This window comes from Somniosus microcephalus, chromosome 10, assembly GCF_052327205.1.
Source record: "Somniosus microcephalus isolate GS21.2 chromosome 10, FLI_Smic_1.0, whole genome shotgun sequence".
Lineage (NCBI taxonomy): Eukaryota > Metazoa > Chordata > Chondrichthyes > Squaliformes > Somniosidae > Somniosus > Somniosus microcephalus.
This window is the reverse complement of record NC_140996.1, coordinates 138,552,369-138,579,429: the sequence shown is the minus strand read 5'-3', so window position 1 is coordinate 138,579,429 and position 27,061 is coordinate 138,552,369.

Genomic DNA, 27,061 nt, shown 5'->3' with positions numbered 1-27,061 from the left:
CACACTCTCTCCCCCCCCCACTCCCTCCCTCACACTCTCTCTCCCCCCCCTCCCTCACACTCTCTCTCCCCCCCTCTCCCTCACATCTCTCTCTCCCCCCTCTCCCTCACACTCTCTCTCTCCCCCCCTCTCCCTCACACTCTCTCTCCCCCCCTCTCCCTCACACTCTCTCTCCCCCCCTCTCCCTCACACTCTCTCTCCCCCCCTCCCTCACACTCTCTCTCCCCCCTCTCCCTCACACTCTCTCCCCCCCCCCACACTCTCTCACCCCCCCTCTCCTCACACTCTCTCTCCCCCCCTCTCCCTCACACTCTCTCTCCCCCCCTCTCCCTCACACTCTCTTCCCCCTCTCCCTCACACTCTCTCTCCCCCCCTCTCCCTCACACTCTCTCTCCCCCCCTCTCCCTCACACTCTCTCTCCCCTCCTCACACTCTCTCTCCCCCCCTCCCTCACACTCTCTCTCCCCCCCTCTCCCTCACACTCTCTCTCCCCCCCTCTCCCTCACACTTTCTCTCCCCCCCTCTCCCTCACACTCTCTCTCCCCCCCTCTCCCTCACACTCTCTCTCACCCCCCTCCCTCACACTCTCTCTCCCCCCCTCTCCCTCACACTCTCTCTCCCCCCCTCTCCCTTACACTCTCCCTCTTCCCCGCTCTCCCTCACACTCTCCCTCCCCCCCTCTCCCTCACACTCTCCCTCCCCCCCCTCTCCCTCACACTCTCTCCTCCCCCCTCACACTCTCTCTCCCCCCCCCTCCCTCACACTCTCCCTCCCCCCCTCCCTCACACTCTCCCACTCCCCCCCCCTCTCCCTCACACTCTCCCTCCCCCCCCCTCTCCCTCACACTCTCCCTCCAGGCCCGACCGGACTAACCTCGGTAACACCTGCTGGTGAACAAGGCGGGCCTTTGGACCCGGTTGGCAGACTCCCGTGTCCGATTGAGATCGGGGGCAGCCATTTAAAAAAAAAGCCAGAGCGGGCTCTCGCGGGCGGGCGGCGCATGCGCGGTCAGTGCCAGCGGCGCGAGGCGGCCCGCGGGGAGTAGGCAGGGAAACCCCGCGGGCTGGCGGCCGTTAGCAAGCGGATCACTTCCGGTGTCCATCCCGCGCTCTGGCCCCGACACCGTCAAACCTGAGAGGGGGAAGTAGAGAGAGACAGAGAGGGAAGAGGAGAAGGAGAGAGAGGGAAGAGGAGAGAGGGAAGAGGAGAAGGAGAGAGAGGGAAGAGGAGAGAGAGAGAGGGAAGAAAGAGAGAGAGAGAGAGAAATTTTTTGAGCTTCAGGCCCCGAGTCCCCCCTGCGCAAGGGTGAGGAGGAGGGGGGGATGCTAAACACAATATAAAACTCAAATAAATTGTTAACACATAATTCAAATATTTACCTTAGTTCCCTAACACACTGAAAGTGTGGGAAAAAAATCGTGAAAAATCAAGATGGCGGCCACTCACCTCGGTTCAGAAGGATAAGGCCCGCCCACACACGCACCGATTGGTCGACCGGTCAGGTCACCGAAGCATAGGATTTGTCAATCGTCGAGTCACTCGACACTCAACTGTAGGACGGCACGCGCCAGGAACCCGCCGTACGATTGGTCGACCTCGACGTCACACGGTCGCTAATGAGATGCTAATGAGCGGAACGCTGAACGTTTTTCGGATACCGCGGGCGGGATTTTTGTCCGGCCGAAAGGTAAATACGCCTATGACCGGTCCGGAATCGCAAGCTTTCTTTTGAGGCGACGCGCGCGTCGGTACGCTCTGTAACTTTCAAACGTATAGAACACCGACAGACAGACATCGGGACAGACAGACATCGGGACAGACAGACATCGGGACAGACAGAAGAGCCGCTTTATATATATAGATAAATAGCAAAAGAGTAGTCAACTAACCTCCTTAAATATGGGAGTGGTGCCAGCGGATGGGAGGATTGCAAATGTTACACCCCTGTTCAAAAAAGGCGAGAAGGATAAATTCGACAACTTTAGGCCAGTCAGTCTAACGTTGGTGGTGGGGAAACCTTTAGGGACAATAAACTAAATGAATTGTCACTTCTAAAAATATGGGTTAATAAATGACAGCCAGCACAGATTTGTTAAAGGCAAACCATGTTTGACTAACTTGATTGAGTTTTCGATGAAGCAATGGAGAGGGTTGATGAAGGTTGTATGGTTGATGTTGTGTGTATGGACTTTCAAAAGGCGATTGAAAATGTACCACACAATAGACTTGTTAGCAAAATTGAAGCCATTGGGATAAAGGGGAAGCGGCAGCGTGAATACGAAATTGTCTAAAAGACAGAAAACAGAGAATAGTGCTGAATGGTTGTATTTCAGACTGGAGGGAAGTATACAGTGGTGTCCCCCATGGATGGGTATTAGGACTACTACTCTTTTTGATATATATTTTAATAACGTGGACTTGGGTATATAGGGAATAATTTCAAAGTTTGCAGAGGACATGAAACTCAGAAATGTAGGCTGGAATTTTAATCCAGAGGTGGGTTGGGAGTGAGGGGGCTATAGACTGGTCGGGAAACCAGTTTAATGGCAGAGCCTGATTAACATTTCAGAGCTCTGTTTCCCACCTGCAGCCAGCCAAATGGATAGGCTGGCTGGCTGTCAGATGGGTAGGTGTGCAGAACCAGGCCACAGAGAGGAGAGAGGAAGGGGTCGTGGGGGAGAATCGGAGCTGGAGGTGGATCGGGGGGGTGAATCAGGGCCAGAGGAGGATCGGGGGTGTGAATTGATCTGGAGGAGAATGGAGAGGGGTGAATCTGAGCCGGAGGTGGATCGGGGGGTGAATCGGGGCCAGAGAAGCATCTGAGGGGGTGAATCGTGGCTGAAGAAGGAGTTGGGCTGGAGGATCGGAGCCAGAGCAGGAATGGTGAGTGGTTGGAGGCCGGTGGAGGATCAGGGCCAGAGAGAGGAAGCCAGGAAGGTGATCGGGGGCTGGAGGGGAATGTTGGAGGCCGGAGGTGGGATTGGAGGCCTCGCGGGGTGGGGGGGGAGGTCAGGGGAGGATCGGAGGCCTCGGTGGGGGAAGGTCGAGGGGAGATCAGAAGGTTCGGGGATGTCCGATCGCGGGAGCTGGGTGAGTCAGGGATGCTGGATCCAGCGAGTGGAAAGGCACATACCTTGTGGATCCAGCAGTCCTCACCTCCCTTTAGCTGGCACGTTCCTGGGAAACCCAGCCAGCCAGACTTAAATTGAAATGGTGGATCACCATGATGCATGCCAGCCTCACCATAATATTTAAATGGGCAACCCACCTCCTGGGAGCAGGCTGGCTGCCTGCCCCTCCACCTCCCCCTCCACCAACCCCCCAACCCCCACCCATCCCACCTCCGTTAAAACCGGAAGTGGACGGGCTGGAGGCGGGTTGGAGTCGAGATTCAGTTTTTAACTCTTTAACCTCCCACTTGAGCCCAACCTACCCGTTTTTAGGATTTAACATTCACCCCGTAGTAAACAGCGCGGAGGATTGTTACAGACTTTAGGAGGACATAGACAGACTGATGAAATGGGCAGATATATGGCAGATGCAATTTAACGCAGAGAAATGTAAAGTGATGCATTTTGATAGGAAGAATGAAGAGAGGCACTATAAACTAAATGAAACAATTTTAAATGGGGTGCAGGAACAAAGAGACTGGAGGTGTACATACACAAATCTTTGAAGGTGACAGGACAGGTTAAGAAGGCTGTTTAAAAGAAAGCATACGGGATCCTTGGCTTTATAAACAGAGGCATAGCAGGTAATTTTAACCCCCAACTACAGGTGGGTTTGGGTCGGGTGGGAAGTAAAAATGTTAAAAATTTCAAACAAGAACCCAACCCGCCTCGAAAGCCGCCCTCTTCCGGTTTTAACGGCTGCAGGACGAGGGGTGGGTGACCAATCCGCTCTCAGGAAGCATTGAAACCTTTTAAGGAGGCTGCATGCCTTAATTTTAACAAGGTTTATATTTTTTTACTGCTGTCGTCCGGGATTGCCTGGCTTCTGGAAACCTGGCTGGTAAAAGATTCATAGAATCATAGAATGGTAACAGCACGGAAGAAGGCCATTCGGCCAGTCGAGCCCATGCCAACTTTCAGCTAGTCCCACTCCCCCTCCCTTTCCCTGTAGCGCAGCAATTCTTTTTCCTTCAGATACTTATCCAACTCTCTTTTGAAAGATAAGATTGAGTCTGCCTCCCACCGCCCTTTCAGGCAGCGCATTCCAGAACTTAACCACTCGCTGTATAAAAAAGTTTTTTCTTACATTGCCTTTGGTTCTTTTGCCAATCACCTTAAATCTGTGTCCTCTGGTTCTTGACCCTTCTGCCAATGGGAACAGTTTCTCTCTATCTACTCTGTCCAGACCCCTCATGATTTTGACCACCTCTATCAAATCTCCTCTCAATCTTCTCTGCCCCAGGGAGAACAACCCCAGCTTCTCCAGTCTATCAATGTAACTGAACTCCCTCATTCCTGGAATCATTCTCGTTAATCTTTTCTGCACCTTCTCTAAGGCCTTCACATCCTTCCTAAAGTGTGGTCCCCAGAATTGGACACAGTACTCCAGTTGGGGCCGAACCAGTGTTTTATACAGGTTCATCATAATTTCCACACTTTTGTACTCTATACCTCTATTTATGAAGCCCAGGATCCCGTTGGCCTTTTTAGCTGCTTTCTCAACCTGCCCTGCCACCTTCAATGATTTATGCATACATACCCCCAGGTCTCTCTGTTCATGCACCCCCTTCAGGATTGTACCCTTTAGTTTACATGTCCTCTCCTCATTCTTTCTATCAAAATGCATCACTTCACACTATTCTGCGTTAAATTTCATCTGCCACGTGTCTGCCCATTTCACCAGCCTGACTATGTCTTCCTGAAGTCTATCACTCTCCTCCTCACTGTTCACTACACAGTACTTCCAAATTTTCTGTCATCTGCAAATTTTGAAATTGTGCCCTGTACACCCAAGTCCAAGCCATTAATATATATCAAGGAAAGCAGTGGTCCGAGAACCGATCCCTTGGGAACACAACTGTATAGCTTCCTCCAGTCCGAAAAACAACTGTTCACCATTACTCTCTGTTTGCTGTCACTTAGCTAATTTCGTATCCATGCTGCCACTGTCCCTTTTATTCCATGGGCTTCAATTTTGCTGGCAAGCCTATTATGTGGCACTTTGTCGAACGCCTTTTGGAAATCCATGTACACTACGTCAACTACATTACCCTCATCAACCCTCTCTGTTACCTCATCAAAAAACTCGATCAAGTTAGTTAAACACAATTTGGCTTCAACAAATCCGTGCTGGCTTTCCTTAATTAATCCACCCCTATCCAAGTGACTGTTGATTTTGGCCCTGATTACTGTTTCTAAAAGCTTCCCCACTACCGAGGTTAAACTGACTGGCCTGTAGTTGCTGGGTTTATCTTTACACCCTTTTCTGAACAAGGGTGTAACATTTGCAATTCTCCAGTCCTCTGGCACCACCTCCATATCTAAGGAGGATTGGAATATTATGGCCAGTACCTCCGCGATTTCCACCCTCAATTCCCTCAGCATCCTAGGATGCATCCCATCTGCTTCTGGTGATTTATCTACTTTAAGTACAGCCAGCCTTTCTAATACCTCACCTTTATCAATTTTTATCCTATCAAGTGTCTCCACTACCTCCTCCTTCACTATGTCTATGGCAGCATCCTCTTCCTTGGTGAAGACAGATGCGAAGTACTCATTTAGTACCTCAGCCATAACCTCTGCCTCCATGCATAGGTCTTCTTTTTGGTCCCTAATTGAACCCACCCCTCCTCTTACTACCCTTTAACTATTTATATGCCTGTAGAAGACTTTTGGATTACCTTTTATGTTGGCTGCCAATCTATTCTCATATCCTCTCTTTGCCCCTCTTACTTTCTTTTTCACTTCTCCTCTGACCTTTCTATATATAGCTTGATTCTCAGATGTATTTGCAACCTGACATCTGTCATACGCGCTCTCTTTCTGCTAAAAGGAGGCGAGAAGGTCTGGATCTATAATGTAAGTGCCTTTACAGCACTGCTTGTGGGCCAGGAGGACCAGGAGTGTTTCCTCCATGCCCAAGAAGCTTACCCAATAAACTACTACTGCCACAGTCTCCCCCCGAACCACCCGAACCACCAACCCCCCAACCCCCCCACGATCACCAACCAGCCCACAATCTCCCCCTGCAATCTGTCAGCTTCCCCGACACCCCCACATGATCACCCTGACCACCCCCCCCAAACCACATTGTACCAACCCACCCTGCCATGACCTCTCCCCCCCTCACCACCACCACCATTCTACATACCTGCTCCTCAGCTGCAGCCTTTTCTGAAGCATTCCTTGCCTGGCAGGCAGCCAAGACTGTCAATCAGGCTGGCTTTCTGGCAGGGAAGCTGAGAAAAAAAATTCTCTCATGCAGTGGAGTCCACGGGATTGGGGAAAACCTGCACTTCCAGGTTTCCCGACTATAACTCCTCCCTCTCCTCTGAAATCACAGCCCAGTAAATATTGAGGTCATAGAGTAAAAAAGCAAGGAAGTTATGCCTTTATAAATCACTGGTTAGGCCTCAGCTGGAGTATTGTGTCCAATTCTGGGCACCACACTTTAGTAAGGATGTGAAGGCCTTAGAGAGGGCGCAGAAAAGATTTACAAGAATGGTTCCAGGGATGAAGGACTTCAATTACGTGGATAGACTGGCGAAGCTGGGGTTGTTCTCCATAGAGCAGAGAAGGTTGAGAGGAGATTTAATAGAGGTCTTCAGAATCATGAAGGGATTTGATAGAGTAAATAAGGTGAAACTTTTTGCAATGCCAGAAGGGTCAGTAACCAGAGGACACAGATTTATGGTAATTGACAAAATAATTTTTTTATGCAGTGATTTGTTATGATCTGGAATGCACTGCCTGGAAGGGTGGTGGAGGCAGATTCAATAATAACTTTCGAAAGAGAATTGGATAAATACTTGAAGAGGAAGAATTTGCAGGGCTATGGGGAAAGAGCAGGGGAGTGGGACTAATTGGATAGCTCGACCAAAGAGCCGCACAGGCAGGATGAACCGATTACCCTCCTTCCGTGCTGTATCATTGTATGATTCTAATGACCATGATATCAATCCATTAATACTGAACTGAAGCTTACTTTCACAAGTAATTACCATTGTCATTCAACATATCAAAATCTGAATTCGGGGCCCACGGAAACTATGCTGTCATGTTCTTCCTGCCCCTAATTTTGCCAAATCACATTTGATCGGTTCCTGGAGCCCGCACCGCTTGCCAGCCGTTTTTCTTTAGTGGCAGTATAGCCGCTGCTACTGTGCCTCTCTTCCCTCAGCATCTGTTAAATGACCACCCTAGCTGCTGGTTGGCATTGGGTCATTATCAGCTCCTGCTGCTCATCCGCCAGTCCCCAGTCCTAATTGATATTGATGAGGTATGAATAAATATTGCTTATAAATAAATATTAAGTTTATTTTAAAATTTTCTGCCTTTTTGGTACTGAAGAAGTATCAATAAATATTACATTAAAAACATCTTGCCTTATGGTATTCAAGTATTAGGAAATTAAATTTACCTTTATATTTTCTGTTTTTTTTAAATTTAAGCCTATTTTTAAACTTTGTACCCTGTTGTTATTCATCAAGCATTTATAAATAATGGTGTACTTGAATGACAGACTTAAGAATTAGTTGAAAAAAATGCAGTGACCTCTTCCATCAGGATTGTCGCTAATTAAAAAAGCAACAAAAGCAATTAAAAAAAGCATTTCATACCTATCACCCTCCCCCCTCTCTATTCCTTCCTCCATCCTCCCTCCACCCTCTCCCTCTTCCCTCCTCTGCCCTCCCCCTTAATTCCCACATTCCCTCCACTCCACTTTCCTTCTTAGGCTGCCAAGATCCTGGTCAAATTATCATCTACTGTTTAATCCTTGCTTGACCTGAAGACTCCAATTGGTCTTGACTCCACATGTGCAAGATTACAAGAGTATGTATATAAAAACATCTTATTATATACAGCTTCGAGGAATCACTATTTACTTTCTTTAGTATAGTCAAAAACAGTGGCAAATATACTTTAGAAGAACTGAATTTTATCTATATCAGGAATTAGTGCAGGATGAGATCTGTGTAGAAAATGGAAAGATCATTTGGATGTAAGACTGGTTGCAGAGCCTTCAGGTAGGTGGGATACTGAAGATCAGGGAAGTAGTCAATGAGGGATAAAAATAGAAAATGCTGGAAATACTCAGCATATGTGGAGAGAGAAATAAAGGCCGCGATTTCCCCTACCTCGGCGGGTCCGTGGCAGGCGACGTCGGTGGCGGGTACTGACCCCACTGCTGGCTCCAGCCTGCTGAGTAGAATGATTTTGCATTGATTGGGCTTGTTAAGCCCGCCCAGTGCGTTTGCCGGCCAATTGAAGGAAGTGGGTCTGATGATATAATTTGATGACGCATCATCCGCCAGTTTCCTTAAAGGGACCATGCGCAAATTTATTTTGACAGCTGTACTGTCAGTGTTCTACAGTACAGCATTGAAGTGCTGCAAACACTGACAACCGCTGCACAGAGGTGCATGGCTGCACCCAGGCTCTCCCATGGTTTCCTCCATATGCTTATGGAGAGAGTCACAGCACGCAGGGAGGTCCTCTTCCCTTCCCACGGACGGACGAGACCTCCCCAGGAGAGCAACGCAGCCTGGTTCCACATTGCACAGGAGGACACAAGCAGGGATGTCGTCAGGAGGACCAGGCTGCAGTGTTGCAAACATTTCAATGATCTCAGTAGATCACGAAATGTTACTGCAAAGCCACACTCAACCTCATCCTGCTGTGCCACTCATCACATCCCCATCACTCTGCCTTCCCTACCCTACTCCTGCACATCCTTACTCACACCAACTTACCTTGCACCTCCACCCATCCTTCTCTATCTACATTGTCACTTCCCCATCTCACTAGCCACTCCTCACACTCATCCTCATCCTAGTCCAATCACCCCTGGCCTCCCGGACAGCAATGTGGTCAGGTGCTGATGCCCTGTGTCCTGTGCAGCATCAGTTGATTGCGGAGAAGGTTGGTATTGTTGTTGGTACTGCTGGTGTGCCTGGTGCTGCTGTTGTTGGGCCTGATCGTGGTGGGATTCTGAGGACCAAGGTGAGATAGTTTCAAGGGCACCAATGCTGATGTAATAGATGGCAGGTGAACTTGAGATGACAGAAGCAATCTGTCAAGGGTGAGAGAGGTTATTCGAATGAGATGGCACTGGATAGAGAGTTTGCTCCATACACAAACTGCAAAAAGCTCAATCTGTCTTCCAAATGCAGCAAGTAACAGCTTCTGAGCTTGGAAAGTGAACAGCTGTGAGGTGGGAGCTTTTATAGCACATTTGCAGCTGTCAAGTAATGAAATGATTCCATGGTCACACAACTCCCGGCCTCCTTACCTGACATGATCACCGAGCAGCTTGGACCCCAAGGGTGACCTCGTAAAATGGTAAGGTGAGCTCAAAATACTTTTTAATGGGCTGTTAACAAGATCATACTGAACTGAATTGCCTCCCCCACCGCTGCATGTCAGGTCTGTTCAGCCCTGACAGACCCGACATTTGGGAAGGTAGCGTGGTGGTGGGTTGAGAGTGGGGTCCCGACCCGCTGTCAAAAAAAAAATTTCACGCCCAACCCGCCACCAAACGCACCCGCTGACCCCTTGAAAAATTCAGACCAAAGTTAATGTTTCAGATCGATGACCTTTCATCAGAACTGGAAAAAGTTAGAGATGTAACAGGTTTTAAGCAAGTACAGGGAAAGTGGGAGAGGGGAGGAAAGAACAAAAAGGAAGGTCTGTGATCGGGTGGAAGGCATGAGAGATTAAATGACAAAAGGGATGATGGTACAAGGCAAAAGGGGGTGATAATGGGACAAGTAAAGAAACAAAGGATGGGTTTAGAGGAGCTGTAAATGGGAATAGCAGAATCATTACCAACATTTTTTCAGAAAGCAGGCACACCAGCAGCAGCAACAACAGCACCACCAACCTTCTCCTCAATGATTTGATGTTCCACAAGTCAGAGGGCATCAGCGCAGGGCTGCACTGCGCCGGAGGCAATACCCCCAACACAGGGCATACAGGCAGAGGATGAGCTTCCTCAACATGACTGAGCAGCAGTGCCAAAGGAGGCTCAGGCTAGCGCGCCAGGTCATCACAGACATTTGCACATTGCTCGAGCAAGACCTGCAGCCCAGAGGAGCTGGTGGACGCACCTTACCAGTGGCTGTCAAAGTCACCGCCGCCCTCAACTTCTTCATCTCAGGCTCCTTCCAGGGATCTGCGGCAGACAGTTGTGGCATCTCGCAGTCGGCCGCCCACAGATGCATCGCACAGGTCACCAATGCCCTGTTTGACAAGTCAGCCAATTATATCAACTTTGCCACTGATGAAGCCAGTGTTACTCAGCGGGCGCTCGGCTTCGCCATTCTGGCTGCTTTACCACGGGTGCAGGGCGTCATCGACTGCACACATGTGGCCATCAGGGCACCCCATCATAACCAAGGAGTCTTTGTCAACCACAAGAGCTTCCACTCCTGCAACCACAGTAAGATTATCATGCAGGTGTGCGCCAAATTCCCTGGCAGCTGCCATGACTTTTCCTTCCTGTGTCAGTCCACCCTCCCTCAGCTCTTCATTCCTCCAAACAGACTTGCTTAGAGACAAGGGCTATCCACTGAAGACGTGGCTGATGACGCCCTTGAGGAGACCAAGTACTGAGGCACCAGAGAGATATAATGAAAGCCACATTTTCACCAGATGTGACATAGAGCAGACAATAGGCATGCTGAAATGCACTTCAGATGTCTTGACAGATCTGGAGGAGCCCTTCAGTACGCATCAGCCAGGGTCTCCAGGAATACCATTGTCTGCTACGTGCTGCACAACATAGCGCAGCAGCAAGGATTAGCGCTGCAAGAGGAGCAAGGCACTGAGCACATAGCCTCTTCAGAGGAGGAGGAGGAGGAGCAGGAGGACCCTGCAGTCCAGATGCCACCAGCATCCAAACTCATTGCTGCCCTGGAGGCCAGGGATGGCCTCATCATGGCCAGATTTACTTAACTTCACCGGCAGTAACCACACCTGTATATAAACCCTGAGTAGTGATCTGTACAGTCAGTTGCAGTTTGAACCCTCATTCAGTAAACACCTGTTGATCGTTCCCTGCAGTCTTTGTCTGATTATTGAAGGATACAACATTAAGATACATGGATATAACATTGGCGATGACGCAGATTCGAACCTACCTGCAACTCTGCATCACCTCCCAGGGATTCGCTCCTGGACAACAGCGGAAGGAGGTCGAGTCCAGAAGCACGGGCGTCGACCACGGGCAACCGCCCAGTCATCCAGCGGAGATTTGAGCATCGCAGGGGAGGCTGTCGAGAGCCAGGCTTGGCTTTCCAGTCACGGTGGTCCAGCAAAATGGGCTGGCAACAGGTACTGCGCAGACCCGTCCCGGACAGCGGCAGCTAGAGCCGACCGAGCGGCACAGAAAAAGGCCGAGTAGCGTCAACGGGGGAGAGAGAGAGGGCAGAGCGCACAGGGCGCAGCCGGTGTTCAGGCCCGAGCGGCGTCAACAGGGAGAGAGACGAGAGACAGCAGAGCGCAGCCGGTGTTCAAGGGCCGAGCAGCGTCAACGGGGGAGAGAGGCGTGCAGGAAAATACGAGGCGCTGCCATTGGCATGAGGACCGCAGAGAGCGGCATTGGCAGCAGCGCAGGAGCAGCGCACGAAACCCACAGGGCATCGCCATTTGCCACGAGGACCACCGAGAGCGGCGTTGGCAGCAGCGCGGGAGACGCCATTTTAAGCTGCAGCGGGGAAGAAAGGAAAGCGCGGGAGACACCATTTTAAGCCGCAGCGGGGAAGAAAGGAAAGCGCGGGAGACGCCATTTTAAGCCAGTCTAACCACACCCAAAAATGCCGAAAAGTGGCAGTATCACAGCGTTCGGCAATGAAGTCAAAGATTGGACGACATATGTCGAACGCATAGAAGTATACTGCAAGGCGAACGAAGTGCCAGATGACAAGAAAGCGCTGGTATTGTTGAATTCAATGGGTGCAAAAACGTATGGCTTACTACAAAACCTAGTAACCCCAGAGAAGCCAGTAGAAAAGGATTTTGAAAACATAGTGTCAATCCTACAGGACCACTTAAACCCCACACCGCTGCTGATAGCAGAAAGATTTAAGTTTCACAAAAGGAACCAGCATAAAGATGAAAGTAATGCTGAGTATTTAATGGAACTGCGCAAGCTATCGAAACACTGCCAGTTTGGACCGGGACTAGCAGATACTTTAAGGGACAAGTTTGTGTGTGGGCTTCAAAGTGAAGGAACCCAGAAACGGCTTCTATCAGAAAAGGATCTTACGCTGGACAAGGCTTTCAGCATTGCAGTATCACACAAAGCAGCAACACGGGGCGCTGCAGAGATACAATGGAGACCGCAAGAATATGGCACAAATGAAATGTCATACAGAACAGTGAAGTGCTATCGCTGCGGCAGAACAACACACGACCATAATGATTGCTGGTTCAAGGACAAAGTGTGCAGACAGTGTGGAAAAGTAGGACACATAGCAAGAGTCTGCAGGTCGGGAAAGAAAACCAGCAGCAAGAAATCTCCACAGGAGAAGTACAAGAAGGTACATAAGGTGACGGAGAGTAGTTCAGACGAACAGAAGAGTGATACAGACTCCGGAAGCAAGGAGCTGGGTTGTCTGAAACTACATAATGTGATCAAAACGGAGGATCACCAAACTATCTGGGTCACGCTCAAGATAGCAGGAGTCCAAGTGAAAATGGAATTGGACACAGGATCAGCCCTAACAGTCATAAACCGAAGGGACTACAAGCGGCTATTCTCGCATATACCCTTGAGAGATACAAAGATTGTCTTGAAGGGGCAAAAAGTCTACCCCAAAGGAAAAATAAGGGTGAACGTTATATATAACGGCAAGGAAACACCAAAAATGGACCTATATGTATTGCCAGATGGAGGACCACCACTACTAGGACGTGAATGGATCCGGAAGATACAGCTAGATTGGCATTCCATACAAGCACTGACTGTAGATGCCAAAAAGGATGACGACGTCACACCTGGACGACTGTTAAAAATGCTAACTGATGCACAAGAAGTGTTCCAGCAGGGACTCAGAACACTAAAAGGCATAACAGCGATGATCAAAATAGAGGAAAATGCAAGCCCAAAGTTTTTTAAGGCAGACCGGTACCTTATGCGATCCGTCCAGCCGTCGAAGCAGAGCTGGAAGGTTTGGAACGTTCAGGAGTACTGTCCAAAGTGGACTGGAGCGAGTGGGCTACACCCATCGTTCCTGTAATGAAGAGGTCGTTGAGTAATACGCCTGGGGAACCAAAGAAGGTTCGCATCTGTCCGGACTTTAAGGTGACAGTGAACCCAGTCCTTCACACTGTACAATATCCGCTTCCACGGATTGAAGATATTTTCGCCTCGCTATCTGGAGGGAAATGCTTCACTAAGATTGATCTGGCCCAGGCGTACCTGCAAATGGAGGTAGAAGAAGCCTCGAAACAGTACCTCATGATCAACACTCATAAAGGTCTCTACCAATACAACCAGCTGGTGTTTGGTGTAGCATCAGCTCCGGCTATTTGGCAAAGGGCAATGGAACAAGTCCTGCAAGGGATTCCAGGGACCCAGTGTTATTTGGACGACATCCTGGTCACGGGCGAAAATGACAGTGATCACCTCGCCAACCTGGAGCAGGTGCTCACTAGATTGATGTAATATGGGCTCCGAGCTAATCGCCACAAATGCGAGTTTTTCCAGAAGCAGATCTCGTATTGTGGCCACGTTATTGATAAAGAGGGGTTACATAAGTCCCCTGAAAAGATTGAGGCAGTAGTCAAGGCTCCAGCACCGGAAAATGTGTCACAACTGAGGTCGTTCCTCGGGCTGGTGAACTACTACCATAAGTTCTTGCCGAATTTGTCTACCGTACTACACCCACTGAACACCCTACTGCAAACGGGGGTGCCATGGAAGTGGAGTGACGAATGTAAATGAGCTTTCCAGAAGAGCAAAGCATTGATCACATCAAAAGAGGTGTTGGCTCATTTCAACCCAGCACTACCAATTCGGTTGGCGTGTGATGCACCACCCTATGGCATTGGAGCGGTGCTGTCGCACAAATTCCCGGATGGCTCGGAGAGGCCAGTAGCCTTTGCGTCTCGTTCACTAACCTCAGCTGAGCGTAACTATGCCCAGATTGACAGGGAGGCCCTCAGCCAATGTGGGGAGTGAAAAAATTCAATCACTATCTGCACGGGCAGAAGTTCACCTTGCTGACTGACCACCAACCTCTTGTCTCCATCTTTAATCCAAAGAAGGGCGTTCCGGTGATGACTGTGCAACGGCTACAAAGATGGTCCATTTTTCTAGGGGCGCACCAATATGAAATCGAGTATAAGGGCACGAAACAGCATGGAAACGCTGATGGGCTATTATGCCTGCCACTGCCTACTGCGGAGGAAGCACCAGCAGTGGATCCTGTCGAAATATTTCATTTGACTATAATTGAATGCTTGCCAGTAACTATAGAGAAGGAGACCCAAAATGACCCGACACTGTCTTGGGTATATGATTTGACGGTGAAGCACATGGTTGAGCACATGGCGACTCACTGTTGCCAGCATTCTCATCCAGAAGAGAACAGCTGTCAGTATGCCAGGGGACCTTGATGTGTGGATCCCGAGTGGTAATTCCACCCAAGTTAAGGGAGAGAGTGCTCAATGAGCTTCACGAAGGTTATCTGGGAGGGGTGAAAATGAAAAGCCTTGCTAGGGCTTATGTGTGGTGGCCGGGGATCGATCAGCAAATCGAGGACCTGACAAAGAGCTGCTCAGGATGCCAGAAGGTCCAAAATGCACCACCACATGCCCCTCTACACCCATGGGAGTAGCCCTCATCTCCATGGCAATGGGTGCATATTGATTTTGCTGGTCCATTCATGGACTCAATGTTTTTAATAGCCGTGGATGCGCCTGAGGCGATCAAAATGTCCTCCACCACCACGGAGAAAACTATTGCAGTCCTACGGACCATTTTTGCCAGGAACGGCTTGCCAGAGCAGATTTGCTCTGATAACGGACCACAGTTTGTGTCCGAAGTGTTTCGAAGATTTATGAAAAAGAATGGGGTAAGGCATTACACATCCGCCCCGTATCATCCAGCCACAAATGGATTGGCTGAGAGGTTCGTACAAACCTTTAAAAAAGTAGTAAAGGCCATGTGCGATGACAACATTCCACTGCAGCATAAGGTGGACAATTTCCTGTTAGCCTACAGAAATGCGACACATGCAGTCACCAACCAGGCCCCGGCCATGATGTTCTTTAACCGAAGGTTGAGATCTCGTCTGGATTTGCTCAGACCAAATGTACGAAGAGATGTTGAGAGTAAGCAATTCCAGCACATCAATGAGAAGCCGACAAGGAGCTTTAATGTAGGGCAACCAGTCTTGGCCCGCTATAGCGAACAGAGAAATGGCAACCAGGAACGATATGCACATGGCAGGGGCCACTAATGTACACAGTGGATGTTGGGGAGAACATTGTGAGACGCCATGCTGACCAGATCCTAGAGTCACAGGAACGAGTCAACCCCATGTCTCGGCCATACGTACCTGGTGAGGAACCCGACGTACAGGTCGCATCTACCTCAGAAACAATAGCATTGGAAGCTGATGAATCAACTGACGACAGGGTGTTAGAATCGCCTCCGCACCAAGAGCGAGACACTCTGGAAAGGCGTTTTCCAGAAAGAATCAGGAAGCCTCCCCAAAGACTGAATTTATAAATAGACTATTTTCAGTTAATGTTGCATGTTAAAAGTGTTAATTGTAATTAGTTGATATTTAATTGTTAAATGAGTGTTATGTGTTGTGTATGTGCCTTTAAGAGAAGAACTGATTCTATACTGCAGTACCGGCAGTGATCACCCCTGTATATAAAGCCATAGCAGGCTTCTGTATTTCAGTCTTGAATTACTCTCTGTTCAGTAAATACCTGTTTTATTGTTCTCCTGCAGTCTGAGTATTATTTATACTCGGACATTACACTGGCGACGATAAGGTTTGAACTCACCTGCAGTACTGCATCACCTCACGGGAATCTTTTCCCTGAAGAGAAGCTTCTTGGAGGTCGAAGTCAGAACGGCGGGCGTCGGCCGCAGGCAACCGCGGGCAACCGCCCAGGGATCCATCGGAGAGTTGCAGGGGAGGCTGTGGAGAGCTGGGCCTGGCTCCCCAGTTGAGGTGTTCCAGCAAGTCGTGCTGGTAGCAGGTAGTGCGCTGAGCCTTCCGGACTGCGGCAGGCTCGGGCTCGATCGAGCGGCTCTGCAAAGGGGCCATGCAGCCTCATCGGGAGGAATAGAGAGAGAGAGGGTAGAGCGCACAGGGCGCGGTCGGTGCTCAAGAACAGGGCAGCGTGGAGAGGATAGAACGCGGGGAAGGAAAAGTGAGACGCGCCGAAGCCGCGGGTCGCCGCCATTACCCTGTAGAATGCTAGGAGCAGCGTGGCAGCAAGGGGAAGAAAGAAAAGCGCGGGAGGCGCCATTTTAGTCCATTGGGGAAGAAGGAAAAGCGCGGGAGGCGCCATTTTATTACATTGGGGAAGAAGAAAAAGCATGAGAGGCGCCATTTTAAATCTCCCAAGATGCCGAAGAGTGGCAGTATCACTGCTTTCGACAACGAGGTAGAAAACTGGACCACGTATGTGGAAAGAATTGAAGTGTACTGCAATGCCAATGAGGTGGCCAATGGAAAGAAGGCGTCGGTATTATTAAATTTGATGGGCGCGAGAACGTACGGCCTATTGCGGAATTTAATTACCCCAGCTAAACCAATGGAGAAAAGTTTTGAAGAGATTGTTAACATCTTACAGGAACACCTAAACCCTACACCGCTGCTGATAGCAGAAAGATTCAAGTTCCATAAAAGAAACCAGCACAAAGATGAGAACAATGCTGACTATCTTACGGAACTACGCAAGTTATCGAAGCACTGCCAGTTCGGAGCAGGACTGGCAGACACCTTGCGGGATAAGTTTGTCTGCAGGCTCCAGAGTGAAGGAACCCAGAAACGACTACTTTCGGAAAAGGACCTGACACTAGAACAGGCTTTCAGCGTGGCAGTATCCTACGAAGCAGCAGCGCGGGGAGCTGCAGAAATACAACAGAAACCACAGGAATACAGCGCTAATGAAATGGCATATGTAGCAGAAAAGTGCTATCGCTGCGGCAGAATAACCCATGATCAGAAGGACTGCAGGGTTAAGGACAAAGTATGCAGGCAATGTGGGAAAATGGGACACATAGCAAGAGTCTGCAGGTCGGGAAAGAAAACCAACACTACAAGAACTACTAAGGAAAAGTACAAGAAAGTAAAGAAATTGACAGACAGTAGTTCGGAAGATCAGGAGAGTGATAAGGGCTCCGGGAGCAGGAGACTAAGTTGTCTAAAGTTACACAACGTGATTGCAAAGGAGGATCACCGAACCATTTGGGTCACCCTCATGATAGCAGGGTCCCCAGTAAAGATGGAATTGGACACAGGATCAGCCCTAACTGTCATGAATCAACGAGACTATGAGCGGCTACTCTCACACATACCCTTGAAGGACACGTCGATTGTATTGAAGACATACACGGGGCAAAAAAGTCTACCCCAGAGGTAAAATAAGGGTGCCAGTTGAATACAACAGCAAGGAAACACAGAAACTGTACCTATATATACTACCAGATGGAGGACCACCATTATTGGGACGTGAATGGATCCGAAAAATACAATTGGATTGGCATTCCATTCAGGCGCTAACTGTGACTGATAAAAAGGATGATGACGTCACACCTGGACGACTGTCAAAGATTCTAACTGACGCGAAAGAGGTGTTCCAACAAGGACTTGGGACTCTAAAAGGAGTAACGGCAACGATAAAAATCAAAGATAACGCAAACCCCAAATTTTTTAAGGCCAGACCGGTACCTTACGCAATCCGCCCAGCCGTTGAAGCAGAGCTGGAGAGTCTGGAGCATTCGGGTGTGCTGTCCAAGGTGGACTGGAGCGAGTGGGCCACACCCATCGTTCCTGTAATGAAGAAATCATTGAGCAGCACGCCTGGGGAACCGAAGAAGGTTCGCATCTGTGGGGACTTCAAGGTAACTGTGAACCCAGTCCTGCACACAGTACAATATCCACTTCCACGGATAGAAGATATTTTTGCCTCACTATCTGGAGGGAAACGCTTTACAAAGATTGATCTGGCCCAAGCGCATCTACAAATGGAGGTGGAAGAAGCGTCTAGGAAATACCTCACGATAAACATTCACAAAGGCCTTTATCAGTACAATCGACTGGTATTCGGGGTAGCATCAGCCCTGGCTATTTGGCAGAGGGTGATGAAACAAATCCTGCAAGGGATCCCGTGGACCCAGTGTTATTTGGACGACATCCTGGTTACGGGCGAAAATGACAGTGAGCACCTTGCCAACCTGGAGCAGGTGCTCACGAGATTATAGGAATATGGGCTACGAGCCAACCGCCCCAAATGCGAGTTCTTCAGGAGACAAATCTCGTATTGTGGCCACATGATTGACGAGGAAGGGTTGCATAAGTCGCCGGACAAGATTGAGGCTGAAGTCAAGGCACCAGCACCGGAAAATGTGTCGCAACTGAGGTCGTTCCTCGGGTTGGTGAACTACTACCATAAGTTCTTGCCGAATTTATCCACAATTCTGCACCCACTGAACGCCCTACTGCAAACTGGAGTAACATGGAAATGGAGTGATGACTGTAAGCGTGCCTTTCAGAAATGTAAATGCCTAATCACTTCAAAAGAAGTATTGGCCCACTACAATCCAACACTACCGATTCGGTTAGCATGTGATGCGTCCCGCTACGGCATCGGAGCGGTACTGTCACACAAATTCCCTGACGGTTCAGAGAGGCCAATAGCCTTTGCGTCATGCTCGTTTACCTCAGCCGAGCGTAACTACACCCAGATTGACAGGGAGGCCCTCAGCTTGGTGTGGGGGGTGAAGAAGTTCAATCACTATCTGCACGGGCAGAAATTCACCCTACTGACTGATCATCAGCCCCTGGTCTCCATTTTTAACTCAAAGAAGGGCGTTCCGGGGATGATGGCGCAATGGCTGCAAAGATGGTCACTTTTTCTAGGGATACATCAGTACGACATAGAGTACAAGGGTACGAAACAGCATGGAAACGCTGATGGGCTGTCGCGCCTACCGTTGCCTACAGTAGAGGAAGCACCTGCAGTGGACCCTGTTGAGATATTCCATGCGACCATAGTCGAATGTCTACCTGTTACAAACTCAAGTATAGAGAAGGAAACCCGAAATGACCAGACACGCTCTCGGGTCTATGATTTGATGGTGAAGGGATGGCCAGCACATGGCGACTCACTGTTGCCAACATTCTCGCCAAGGAGAGAACAGCTGTCAGTGTGCCAGGGGACCTTGATGTGTAGATCCCGAGTGGTAATTCCACCCAAATTGAGAGATAGAGTGCTCAATGAGCTTCATGAGTGTCATCTGGGAGGGGTAAAAATGAAGAGCCTAGCCAGGGCGTTTGTGTGGTGGCCGGGAATCGATAAAGAAATCGAGGATATGACCAAGAGATGCACAGGATTCCAGAAGGTCCAAAACGCTCCACCACAGGCCCCGCTACATCCATGGGAGTGGCCCTCATCTCCATGGCAACGGGTACACATTGATTTTGCTGGTCCATTTATGGACTCAATGTTCCTAATCGCTGTGGACACCCATTCGAAATGGCCAGAAGTCATCAAAATGTCCTCCACCACCACGGAGAAAACTATTGCAGTCCTACGGACCATCTTCACCAGGAATGACTTGCCAGAACAGATTTGCTCCGACAATGGGCCACAGTTTGTGTCAGAGGATTTCCGGAGGTTTCTGAGGAATAATGGGGTGAAGCATTACACATCTGCCCCATATCATCCAGCCACAAATGGATTGGCTGAGAGGTTTGTTCAGACCTTTAAAAAGTCCATAAAGGCAATGCATAATGACGACATACCACTACAACACAAGGTGGATAATTTCTTGTTTGCTTACCGGAATGCAACACATGCAGTCACCAACCAAGCTCCAGCCATAGTGTTCTTCAGCCGAAGGCTACGATGTCGCCTGGATTTGCTCAAACGAAACATAAGACGAGATGTTGAGGATAAGCAATTCCAGCACATAAATGAGAAGCCAACCAGGAGCTTCAAGATAGGGCAACCAGTCTTGGCCCGCGACTACCGAACAGAAAAATGGCAGCCCGGAACGATATGCACACAGCAGGGACCACTAATGTACACAGTGGACGTTGGAGAGAGCATCGTGAGATGCCATGCTGACCAGATTCTAGAGTCACAGGAACAAGCCAAACCCATACCACGAGCAGGTGCACCTGGTAATCAACCCGAAGTACAGATTGCGTCTACCTCAGAAGCAGTGGTATTGGAAGCTGACGAACCAACCAATGACAATGAGCCAGAATCAGCTCCGCCGCAAGAACAGGATACTCGAGAAAGGCGCTATCCAGTCAGGATCAGGAAACCTCCTCAAAGACTGAACTTATAAATGATTATTTCAGTTGATGTATATAGTACAGAGAAAATTGTAATTGTAATTAGTTATTATTTAGTTGTTAAATGAATGTTATGTACTGTTTATCTAAAAGGGGAGGAATTGTTGTGTATGTGCCTTTAAGAGAAGAACTGATTCTATACTGCAGTACCGGCAGTGACCACCCCTGTATAGAAAGCCATAGCAGGCTTCTGTATTTCAGTCTTGAATTACTCTCTGTTCAGTAAATACCTGTTTTATTGTTCTCCTGCAGTCTGAGTATTATTTATACTCGGACATTACATTATGGTACTGTTAATCTAAAAGGGGAGGAATTGTAATATATGTACCTTTAAGGGGGAGAACTACTTTTTACAGCTCCTGTATCCTGTAGTACCGGCAGTGACCACACCTGTATATAAACCCTGAGTAGTGATCTGTACAGTCAGTTGCAGTTTGAACCCTCATTCAGTAAACACCTGTTGATCGTTCCCAGCAGCCTTTGTCTGATTATTGAAGGATACAACATTAAGATACACGGATATAACACTTACAATGACCAGGCCATTCCTTTCACACTGACCACCATTGCTGGAAGTAACGTTATGTCTCACCATTCACTCCAACTCACTAAGCCACTTCCAAAGTTGCAGACAAAATTGGCCAAGGAAAGTGGTGAAAATAAATAGTTTTACCTGTGACATAAGAGTAGCAGAAGCTTAACAGAAACCTTGTGCATCTACTTGTGTGTCATCTTTTGCCTATGCGTGCTTCTACGAGGTGCAACCCCTGTGGCTTCAGCGGAGGTAGAGGCAGCCTGCACACTTCCCTGCTGTGACTGCATAAACACTTTTGGTGGATGTCCTCTGGGTCTTGGAGCCTGTGATGGCCCCACCAAAGTCTGTGCCTCCTGCAACTGTGCAGGGGCAGACTTGGCCAACGCGATCCCAGGAGGCATGTGGGGCTCTGACTGAGGGGGATGCAATGGGGGAGAAGTGTGAGCGCTTTGAGAGGAGCCCCCATTTCCATGTCCCCTCTCATTGTCATCTCTCTCATGGGCCACCTGCACTTCCCTGCTAGCAAGGAGCTGGAGAGCACCTTGCTGCACAGCAGTGGGGCCATGAGGACCCAATTCTACATTTAGATCCCTCCTAGAGATTAGGTCTATGAGCCTCTGCCATCTGTTGTCCAAGCTAGCATGTGCTCATTTGAGTGGCACATTAGCTTCTCCATGCAGGTGGCCATCCTTTCCATAGAAGAGCCTACAGTCGTCATCGCCTGCAACATGGTGGTGCTCATGTTGGAGATGGACTCCTCTATTCTCTGCACATTTGCAGACATTGCGGTCGCAAAACCTGTCAAAGCCTCCTGCACTTCTTCCTGCACCTCCAGGATCGCCCTCCTTCTGGATGGCCCCCGAGGCTGAGCGTCCGCATGCAACTGAGCAGAGCTGGGAGCGTCCTGCGCCCTCTGGCGAGGAGTCTCCATCGCTGTCCCTGTCTCCACCATCTCCTCTTGCTCACTTCTGACTTGTGACACACCAGGTGACAACACTACTGTATCTCGCATGAAACCCACTGAGGTGAGTATATCTGCGCTGGTGCTGGTTGCGCTTATGTCTGGTGATTGTGCGCCCTCAGAGGCTGGAGGCTCCTCTGAGGAGTCCTCTTCCTCTTCCTCCTGTACAGTGGAGGGGGGCTCTTGATGGACCTGTGGGAGAGTAAAGAGATGATTTAGAAAAGTCATGTCTAGAATGGGTAGCGATACCATTCTGCACATGATGAACATTCACTGGTTGCTGACCTCAGTTCCTATATGAGTGACTGCTGTTTGCCATGCAATGTCTGAGATGTCATTCTGTCACCAGGTTGCTGAGATGTCCCCCTCTCTCTGTCTCCTTTAAATATCCCGGCTGGAAATGAATCATCAATGCCGTAATCAGACACGCACCATTTAATAGGGCTGGTTAACACGCAGACCTGCCTTAATAGGCCCCATTCAGGGGAGGTCATTCTGAGGAGCGGCATGAAATGAGGAACGGGGTCGCAACTCGCCACGCCGATCGCCCACACCCGACCCACCCAAGTAAACAAAATTCCGGTCAGTGCATAACAAAGAGGTTTGAGAAATTGACTTTGGGACCTGGCTCAATCCATTGCAAATAGCAATTGGATAAATGCCTTTGCTCTCCGTTAAGGGTCGCAAGAAAATAACATTTCACATTTGTATTCTCCTTTCTTGTGGACAGCAGAAATTACTTAAAATTCTGCATTAATTGATATATATTCATCTATTCAGGCATCCAAGGCTAGAAATATGATCATCCTACTGCCGCATAAATTATGCTCTTCTGAAGCTGGTGTCAAGCTACATTGTTAGGGGTGATGTAAAAAAGACTCTTTATTGTATCTGACCTATGTTGCACCTGACATGCCTGACCTCATTGCTGCAATACCAAAGTGGAAAATGTTCAATTCCTAGGACCTGTCATCTTTCACCTTGATAAGCACACATACACGCATAAAGAATTCGGAATTCGAGAGGGCCTCTTCAATAATTATTACTTTGATAGATTTCAATGCTGCTTATGTCAGCTTTCAAAAAAGATGCCAGCTTTTTAATAACTCTACATATAGTATTCCAACCCATCATTCACATGTGCATAGATAGGATTTTTTTGCCTTTTGACAGTATCAGTCACCAACCTTTTCCTCTGAGTGTTAAATAAGCAGGGATAATCCTTTTACTGGTGAAATGCTCTGTAATTACAGTGCTTGGAATGATTGAAAATAAATTGGCACTCCAATTATGGATGCATGAAGGAAGCTACGGTACATCAGAACTGGCTCATTAATTTCCAGAGAAGTTCAGGCCATCTCACTTTTCAGTGACATTTCTCATTCACTAGTAGTATGAATCATAGAGAGATGACATGCTTAATCACCAACAAGATGAACACTTAAAGGATAAGGAACTTAAAATATAGCCTACTGTTTTTACAGCTAAAAGCACAAAGTGACTGCCACAAACAATAAAATGCTCAAATTCAAGCCTAGCCTCTAGATCTGTAATTAAGCTCTTCTGTGCCACTCATGTCAATTGTTACTGCAGGTATGTGCAGATCTCTTCTTGTCTGGGAACTCAAGAGTTCACTGAGGCTGAGCCGAGGCTTGAATAATTGTTTGGCAATCAACCTTGTTATCAGTTTTACTGGCACACGAGTGAGATTAACTATCAAAATAATAGTGATATGATAATACACTAGAAATTAATACATTTTACAAATATGTAGCACTTCCTCCGTGGCTTTTAAATCTTGTGTGTATTATTTAAATTTTTTTTAAAGAAAATGCTGCAAGTATCCAGGAGATCTGTCATGATCTGAAAAGGAAAAAAAGTGATCATTTTGGGTGGGGACTGTTCCCCATTTTTCAATAAAAGATTTCCATGTGAAACTTTAACCTATCTTTTTTTGCTGGTATATTTTTTGTCTGTTCAGATACTGACGGATCTGCTGGGTATTTTCTGCATTTTTTGTTTTCGTGCCGAATATTGCTGTATATGTGATGGGGATATAATAAAAAGCATTACCTTGGATACTCTTGTGTGAAATATTTCTATCGTTTTGAAGACAGAAGGGTTAAAAATTAGGAAAGCTTATTGTGGTCCAGCACTTACATTTAAAACAAATTGTTGGTTATTTTGACTTTGTGCGAGAATGTAAAATGGGTGATAGCGAATCAGCAGCCTGTTTTACATCTCTCCCGATCTCTATTTCTATTGGCTTTAAAATTACCCTCATTCAGCTAATAGCAGAGGACTAGCATATGTTTGTGCTTATTCTGTGCAACTGCTTTTAAAATTAGCAAAATATAATCCTTTTGAATCATTATTCAGTTGCTGCATATGCATAGTTGTACATAGAACAGCAAACACTGGGAATAGGAATGAATAGCTAAAACAAAATGCAATGAAAAGTTATAAGTGGACAGTGAGCATGGCAGAGGAGGAATTTAATTAGCAGAGCATAATTGTACAGAGGAAGAGAAGTATGTCAGGAGAAAAATAAATGGCTTGAAAACAAATAAAAACACTTGGGACTGGTACCTGTTGTAGGAAATGTTAATATGTTATTATGTAAACGTTTTCAAGCAGCAAAAAGGCTGATGAATTGAAATATTAGAATGAAATACACACATACACAAATGTTTTTAAAAATACTACAGGAGTGCAGCGAACTAGGGAGAAGTTGTCAGTCTTTAGTCAGGTTACTAAGTCGGACATTCCACCAAGGGAAGGAATTGACGGGCTGTCCATTTCAACTGATGGATGTGTCTTTTCTGCTGTCAGACCCATATTGCTGCAAAGGCAATGGAAGCCATGAAAGAGTCTTCAATCATTTGTCCCAGCTGGAGAACTGTGCAGACGTGAGTGACTGAAAAAGGAGAATGAGAAGAAAGAGACAAATACCAATTAAAAAATCAGGCCAACAATGACATTGCCAGTTATGTGTTGTCTTAAAGGTTAAAATCTCAAAATAGTTCTCAAACCAATTAAGGCAAAGCTGAACAAATGACAGGTTTAATTTCATATTGTAGTGGTTAGCACTGTTGCCTCACAGCGCCAGGGACCCGGGTTCGAATCCGGCCTCGGGTGACTGTCTGTGTGGAGTTTGCACATTCTCCCCGTGTTTGCGTGGGTTTTCTCCGGGTGCTCCGGTTTCCTCCCACAGTCCAAAGATGTGCAGGTTAGGTTGATTGGCTATGATAAAAATTGACCCTTAGTGTTAGGGGGATTAAATACGTGGGGATAGGGTGGGATACGTGTTGGTGTAGGGGTTACGGGGATCGGGTGGGATGTGTGTCGGTGCAGGCTCGATGGGCCGAAATGGCCTCTATCTGTACTGTGAGGTTTCTGTGATTCTGTGAAGCCATAATCACTGTGCTGATGAAGAGTAACATATTTAGTCATTTAAGCCTTTCAATAGCCCATAATGTTTTCTTTTCCAGCACCTTATGAATGTGCTTAACTTCTTTGGTATTTAACCAACACTTTTTATTATAGCATCAGCTTGGCCTCAATCTGGCGAGCTGCACTGGGAGGCCTATCTGTCGCCTCGCAGCTCGCCTGTCAAATTTAAATGAGGCCGGGGCCTCAAAATTGCGGGGTCCTCTTCGCCGTCGGATTGGGCGGTCGACCAAAAATCAAAGTTGGCCCCAGTGTCTTTTCTCCCTCCAAAAAAGAAGCATACAACCGGTGCCACCGAAGGACAACTAGGGAGAACCTCCATCAAGTCTGCAGGAAGAGGCGATGTTAGATTTAATAGGTAGATGGACTAGAGAACCTATAGGGGAGGGCAAGGTTATTGGTGAGCTGGCAAGACAAGGTAGGGGAAGGCTGGGAAAGGCTCATCATATGTAATTTCAGCTTCTTGTGCTTTCTTAATGTATTCCAAAGCCTCATTAGTGGCACTAAATGGGAGGAGTGGATATTAATCATTGTGAGCATTAGTGAAAGAGGTAACCCTTTATCAGACCACTTCCAGCCCAACATTATTATTATTAAATTAGGGTTTTCACAATTTTAGCATAGTCCATGGGACAGGGAAGATCGAGCTTGACAAACCGACCATATCTGTCACCCCCTCAAAGAGTTCTTTGAGGGGGTGACAGATATGGTAGATGAGGAAATGCTGTGGATGTGGTGTACGTGGACTTTCAAAAAGCCTTAGACAAAGTACCATACCGGAGGCTGTAGAGAAGAGTAAAAGGTACGGAATTGGGAAAGGCCAGCAAATTGTATCAAAAACTGGTTAGAAAGGAGGAAACAGAGAGCAGGAGTAAAGAACAGTTTCCCAGACTGGAGAAAATAGAGCTAAGAAGAAACAGACTTCTGGGTGTCCATGCCAGCAAACTTGCCAGGTGTCTCACTGGAGGGAGGTGGCACTGGCACTGAGTTCCAATTCTATCCCCCCAAGGACTGCAAACCGGTACCACAAGAAATTCAATGACCTCATCAGGGCAGGCAAGTTAACACAGTTAAGACTCTCCAATTTCTACCTTACCCACCCTAGGCACCAGCACACTCTTCATCCTCTTAAAGGTACACAAGTACAACTAACCTTTCACAGAGCTATCAGGTTAATGGGGCTTCTATCTCATCATCCTGTACTGTGACTACCCTCTTCACTTAAAGGCTGGTACATAGACAAACCTAAATCTCCTTCCTTCACCTTTACAAGCTGATATCCTCACATCTCTTGCTTCAGCCGTCGCATGTTACTTGGCACACACTCCTCAACTGTCAGTCTCCCCTCATTTACTCAATCTTCATGCAGGAGAAATTGGTGCATAAT